Here is a 7,401-nt window from a genome sequence, read left to right on the forward strand (position 1 = left end):
GCCCGCCCCGCCTGCCCGCGCCCGCGCCCGCGCCGCCGCCCGTCGCGCCGGTCCGCCCGCCAGCTCGCTCGCACACACCCGTGCCGCCACCGCAGCCGAAATGTTATTAGAGCTCCACGGCGGATCTCGGGGCTCTTCTGCTCGCTTTATTTCTCTCCTGAAATTAAAGCAGAGGAGCATCTGAAAGTGGAAAGGTCCCCCTTCTGGTAGGATGGATGTAAAAGGAGGCAACAATTTGTTCTTGAGGGGGCAAAAAGGGGAAGGAACGCCTTGCCAGGCTGTGCCTGGTCGGACTTTTAAAATAAAGTGTGGCTGTGCTTGTTGCCCACACTCGGCGCATCTTTTCTAGGGCAACCAAAGACCTGCCAAGTCTCTCTTATTGGAATCTTTTTAAAGGCAAGTTGCTTGGACTCTTCTCTCTCTCCTTTTTTTTTTTTTTGTTTTTTCCTTTTCCTTTAGTGAAAGTGACGCTGAAGAAATGTCATAATGTGATTCAAAACGAGACAGCTTTCATTTCACTCCTATAAATAATACTCTTACGTTGACATAGATCTCTGGCTGAAAAATAAAGCTTCCTCTTAGTTAAAAAAAAAAAGAGAGAGAGAGCCAGAGGTAAGAAAATATGCACGCAAGAATATGTGAACAAGATGATGATTTCTAAAACATATTGGAATGTTTGCAGGTTGGTGGGATTTTTGTTTGTTTTCAGAGTTTTGCTTTCTAACTTTTCACCTGCTCCCATCCCCAAACAAGAAACCGTCACGTATTAACTTCTTCTACCTTGTCCTAGGAAAAATATTTTTATTTATTTATTTATTGCTATTTATTGATTAAATCGGACGCTTGTCAAGTCATGAATGCTAGACTGGACTCTGGAAATAGAGCTTAGGTTCACAAGTCTTTGTGGAAATTAAGAGATTCAGAATAGAGTTTGTTAATTACACAAATAGGCAGAATTTAGTACAAGGGCTATTCTTAAAACATTCTCCATTATGTAAAATTAAGATACATCTATCTGTTAAGAGCCCACCCAAAGACCTCAAAGCTTTATGGAAGTTGTGCTTTTTCCCAATCTAACCTTTAAACTGCTTTGACCCTGACGTAGATACAGTAAGTGTTTTCCTCAATATCTTCATTATAATTAGATGAGTTTTCAGTTCATCTACAGTAATTCCTAAAGTAAAATCATAATTGCAGTCAAATAAATATAATTTTGCATGGCTGTGAAATAATAAAGCATACAACTTTAGTTGCAGAATCTACGTTCAGGATTCTAGATTTTATACCTAACTTTATAAACATTCAATTTCACAGAAAGCCTTCAGAAAGTGAAAAAATGTATAAACTCCAGTTTTCCTTTCATGTGGTAGCCATATGTGTGTAGGATGCTATGATGCCAGGTGTGTGTGGTCCCAAGTTATGAGTGATGCTATCTAAAATATTGATAGCATCTATACCTGTTTTTACTGGAATGTGAAATACTGTTAACATGTTACTATAGCATAGTCTAATTTGTTAAAGCTGTCTCCTATGTGAGTTGATATTTTTTCTTCTTCCTCAGTATACTACTTTGTCTATTTGTCTGTGATGGCTCTTTTACCTCCTAATGTTAATATTTCTCTTGCCATCCGCTATAAAAAGCAGAATAAAGCCCTTAGAGAATGTAGATCTGTTGCAAGAGTCACAGATTCCAGTTTGGGATAGTGCTGCATAGTATTTTCAGGAGGAGTTAAAGTGCCAACCCCCTAAAAGACAAAAATAACTATTTTTACCTAAATCTCACATATTAACCTACACAATAGTGAGAAATGTTTTTGAAATACTTCTTTAAATACTTAAGTTCCATATCAAATTGCAAGGGCGGGAGTGACTGATTATGTCTCTAAATATAAACTCCAAAATCCACATAAACCCAAAGCCACCATCTCAAAATTCTGAGTAAAAAGCATCAACTTTGTAAATACTCGAGTGTCCTTGGTAATGGAGTAATAAATAAAGGAATGGGTAGAAAGAATTTTACAAAAGATGGGACAGTTGTTTTCCTAGGACTCATTAAGACGTCTGGAAGCCCAAGGCAAACACATCCATCCCACCTTTTGGAGGGTCTAGTATTACTAGACCTGATAGACAAAACTCCCACTGATCTCAGCATCCCTTACCATTTTATTCCATGTGAATTAATCAATTATGTGGAATTGGTGAGCACTTGGCTTTCATTAAGCACTGCTGAGTAGACTCACAATTACTTTCCATGCTTCATAAATAAAGACATCAAAAACATACAAACTGTTCAATACATATTATGAAGGCAACACAGATGTTAAAGAAGGAAGACTGTCTTTTGTAAAGAGAACATAAATAGCAACTGCAAATATGTAAACAAGTCTAATTAGTAAACATTTTTCTTGCATAATAAACTTTATTTTGGGTATAGTGAACCACTGTATGCTCAGTTACTTATCTCTCAACTTTTAGATGTATTCTTCTCATTCTTAAATCAAAAGTAGAAATTAAGCTACAATCACAATGTCATACATTAAGCAATTTACTGAACACCATTATCCATCAAGTTGTGCTATCCACCAAGTAATCTATGCAACATTTCATGAATAAATAGAAAAGACAAACATAAGGCTTATAAATTTCAATTATGTACAGATAACCTGAATAATTTAAAATGAAACAGTTCCTCCATTACTCAGCCCCTTCATTAAGACCTTAAGCATATATATAATTAAACTTTCCATTTCTTATTAATGCATGATTTGTTTAACTTCCAGCTTTTTTTTTTTTTCTTACACTGGCTTCATAGCATCCACTTTTAAAATATTTTGCACTTTTAAGAAAGTCTTGCATTGGTGAAAGAAATAATGCCTGGAACGGAGAACCTCATTTGAAAAAGATTAGCTTTCTTTTTTCAACTGCTAATTCCAACAATAAATATATTGCTAAAGAAGAGATTAATGTTAAAGGAATTCTGTGTCTATGAAACCTGACCTGAAAGGAATTAATTACAGAAAACATATTAGGTACCAGTACAAGTCAATCTTCAATTTAAAATGTCAGTGGCAAAACATAAATCTCTTTGATAAGTTTTAAGTCATAGTGTCAAAGTTGCAATCTGGAGTCTAAACCAATTACAAAGAAAATACTCTATTCAGGATTTTATATAACCATCCTTAACATGTTTTACTTTCCTTTACTTATCCATACTCTGTAAAAATTTCATGTTAACATTTTGAGATTTTTTTTCTACAGACTATTTCCAGATTTCTTTAGGTACTGCAAGTTTACTTCAAATCTAAGTGTTATATCTGCCTGAGTAATATGCTGTGTTATTTCCCAGAAGCTTTCTTTTAAGGAAGATCATTTAGAAGGACCTTTTTAAAGATATATGAAGGGGTGAAGTTCCATCAGAAGCTATCTGAATCTAGTGTGTAAGTGTATGTATGTATGTGTGTATGTTTAAAATATCAATGTTTTTATATATAAAACAATATATATGTTATATACACACATATATACATACTAACATATTAACATATTAAAGTTAGAACAATATATGAGGCTTTTAAATTAGCATTTGTTGACAGATTTATGTTTATCAACATTTGTGCAAAATGTCACTGATACGTATGGGGAGGAGTGTCTTTATCACACAAAAACTATCATCTGGGCTTCCCTGGTGGCGCAGTGGTTGAGAGTCCGCCTGCCGATGCAGGGGATGCGGGTTCGTGCCCCGGTCCGGGAAGATCCCACATGCCGCGGAGCGGCTGGGCCCGTGAGCCATGGCCGCTGAGCCTGTGCGTCCGGAGCCTGTGCTCCGCAACGGGAGAGGCCACAACAGTGAGAGGCCCGCGTACCGCAAAAAAAAAAAAAACAACAAAAAAAAACAACAAAAAACTATCATCTGTTCCCACTCAATAAGCTACTTGATATCTGTCCCACATACTCATAACCAACCCCTACCTCTTTTCTTAATCTATGAAATGGGTAGTAATATTTGACTACAAAATCATTTAAGAACTTCACGTGAAACAGTTTGTGCTAAATATACAAATATAGCAGATGTATTTTGCCATTATAAACAATAAAGTCTGTTTTCAATCTTTTTTTTTAACTAAGTCTCATTAACTTGACTTTTTTCTTTCATATAATGTGAGTCATTAAAATCCCCTTTTAAAATTTCTGATATACATGCATAAGTTCTCTTCTATTTTGTGGTGAACTATATCAAGAAAGAAATGTTTTAAAAGTACACAGTATACAACATTTGCGTTGTACTGCACAAATGTAATTCAGTGAAATTTTTAAAATTTAATTACAACATGTATAGAAACATTTAAAGCTCAGTGTTTGTCACTGTCATCTTTTCTCTCTGAGGCTTTTATACCCACCCCAAAGGTCCTTGTTGATCCACTAAAACAATAAAAATCGTGGAAAGATCCTTTCTTTACTATAGAAGATGTGAAAAGAAAAGAGAGAGCTGACACTAGAATGATATTTGCAAGTAACAAAAGGTACTTTTGAAAATATCTTTAAAAGGTGAGGCATCATCTCAAGAAAACAGATTGCAGCATATTAGAAAAACCAGATGGTATTCATTTGAGAATTCTAAACAATTTAAGGATATAGGTAAGTGATCTAGTAACAAAAAATGAGCATGTACCATTGAAAGAGACCATAAGGGATAAAAACAACTGATAAAAATTCAATCCATCTTTTTAAGTGTTGCTACGTGTGCCAATAGAACTTATTGGCACAAGCTAAAATAATCACTGTAATCAGAGCTATAAGATTTATATATAATGAAATAAAGAAGGAATAATAACATTTCTTATAATAGCAAATTATATTTCTTCCATTTAAAAAATGTATAATAAACAAAACTTTTATGATATATGTATCTAGATAATGATGTCTATGGATATGTATTTTTAAAGTTTTAGATACTACACACAAGTGAATTAATTTTACACATTTGAAATAGAACATGTAATTTGTTTTATACCTCAAAATTTTGTATTTAATTTTTTGTACAAATGAGCACAAATAGATTTTTTTGGTTGGCATAATTTAACAATTATCATTACATTTTAATTATTATTAAAATACCAGAATATCTGGTTAACACTAAAGTTTGCAAAAACCGAAATACTGGTCATTAAAATCTGGAGATAATTAAAAGAAACCCTATACCAATCAGTGGTAACTACAGTTAATAAAAAGAATAAAATTTATATTGAGAAGTTAGAAGCTATACATAACAAAGGAAAAATGTAACCATCTGTGAGCACCCACTCTTTGGAAGTTAATTTTTTAAATTATGTAGATACTCCTTTGATGTGATATAATGGCGGGAGAATAAACAAATGCATAAAATTCCTCTTCTTTAAAAGAAATGATGATCTATATCATGCCTTTGTTGAATCTTATTTTCAAAGAATGCAAACACCATACTCTCATTTGATCTCAAATAATTTTTCAGAATTTTTTTGTCTTTAGAATTCTATGAAAATACAGCAGTGGTTCTTATAAAGCTGGGATTTCAGAAAAAGAGAGCTGCTCATACTATAGACTTTTTAATGTTACAGTAAGAGATATATTGTACACTAATGGCATGATGTAAAAACAGAATTTTTAGGTGTAAGGATTTTTTTTTTAATTTTATTTATTTTTTATTTATTTATTTTTGGCCGTGTTGGGTCTTTGTTGCTAAGTGCAGCCTTTCTCTAGTTGAGGCGAGCAGGGACTACTCTTCATTGCGGTGCATGGGCTTCTCATTGTGGTGGCTTCTCTTGTGGAGCATGGGCTCTAGGCGCGTGGGCTTCAGTAGTTGTATCACGCGGGCTCAGTAGTTGTGGCTCGCAGGCTCTAGAGCACAGGCTCAGTAGTTGTGGTGCACGGGCTTAGTTGCTCTGTGGCATGTGGGATCTTCCCAGACCAGCGCTCAAACACGTGTTCCCTGCATTGGCAGGTGGATTTTCAACGACTGTGCCACCTATGGGTAAACACTTTTCAAAGAATTTTGAATACAATAAACTCACTTATCTGTGAAGTTTTACCAAATAGCCCCTAAACTGTATTTGATGATTCAGAAGGAACTTCATAAAATTTTGGTACTTTGAATTAATATTTATAAACCTTCATTACCACAATACTTAAGACATGCAGAGGTATCAATTAATAGAGAATTCTGATGAGAGAATGTCATATCAACCAAGCTTTAACTGCGTATAGACACTTCATTCTTGTCTGCCTACAGTACCAATATTACTATTTTTAATTTTTATAACATCTTTATTGGAGTATAATTGCTTCACAATGGTGTGTCAGTTTCTGCTGTATAACAAAGTGAATCAGCTATACATATACATATATTCCCATATTTCCTGCCTCTTGCATCTACCTCCCACCCTCCCTATCCTACCCCTCTAGGTGGACACAAAGCACCGAGCTGATCCCCCTGTGCTATGTGGCTGCTTCCCACTAGCTATCTGTTTTACATTTGGTAGTGTATATATGTCCATGCCACACTCTTACTTCGTCCCAGCTTCCCCTTCCCCTTCCCTGAGTCCTCAAGTCCATTCTCTATGTCTACATCATTATTCCTGTCCCACCCCTAGGTTCTTCAGAACAATTTTCTTTCTTTTTTTTTTTTTTAGATTCCATATATATGTATTAGCATACGGTACTTGTTTTTCTCTTTCTGACTTACTTCACTCTGTATGACAGTCTCTAGGTCCCTCCACCTCACTGCAAATAACTGAATTTCGTCTCTTTTTATGGCTGAGTAATATTCCATTGTATATATACGCTACATCTTCTTTATCCATTCATCTGTCGATGGACACTTAGGTTGGTTCCATTTCCTGGCTATTGTAAATAGAGCTGCAATGAACATTGTGGTACATGACTCTTTTTGAACTATGGTTTTCTCAGGGTATATGCCCAGTAGTGGGATTGCTGGGTCATATGGTAGTTCTATTTTTAGTTTTTTAAGGAACCTCCATACTGTTATCATGTGTTTGTTGGCAATCTGTATATCTTCTTTGGAGAAATGTCTATTTATGTCTTCTGCCCATTTTTGGATTGGGTTGTTTGATTTTTTGATATTGAGCTGCATGAGTTGCTTGTATATTTTGGAGCTTATTCCTTTGTCGCTTGCTTCATTTGCAAATATTTTCTCCCATTCTGAGGGTTGTCTTTTTGTCTTGTTTATGGTTTCCTTTGCTGTGCAAAAGCTTTTAAGTTTCATTAGGTCCCATTTCTTTATTTTTGATTTTATTTCCATTTCTCTAGGAGGTGGGTCAAAAAGGATCTTGCTGTGATTTATGTCATGGAGTGTTCTGCCTATGTTTTCCTCTAAGAGTTTTATAGTGTCTGGCCTTACATTTAGGT

General features: G+C 35.1%; 1 long non-coding RNA gene across 1 annotated transcript in view; it reads left to right on the forward strand.

Annotated features, from left to right (window-relative positions):
- Positions 1-492: 492 nt before the first annotated feature.
- The window catches only part of LOC129391586 (uncharacterized), a 12,188-nt gene continuing 5,279 nt past the window's right edge, over positions 493-7,401 (forward strand). The window contains exon 1 of the long non-coding RNA XR_008615985.1: positions 493-682. This is a non-coding gene — a long non-coding RNA (uncharacterized lncRNA). The remainder of the gene's footprint in view (positions 683-7,401) is intronic.

Source organism: Physeter macrocephalus, chromosome 19 (assembly GCF_002837175.3).
Source record: "Physeter macrocephalus isolate SW-GA chromosome 19, ASM283717v5, whole genome shotgun sequence".
In the NCBI taxonomy this organism is placed as follows: Eukaryota; Metazoa; Chordata; class Mammalia; order Artiodactyla; family Physeteridae; genus Physeter; species Physeter macrocephalus.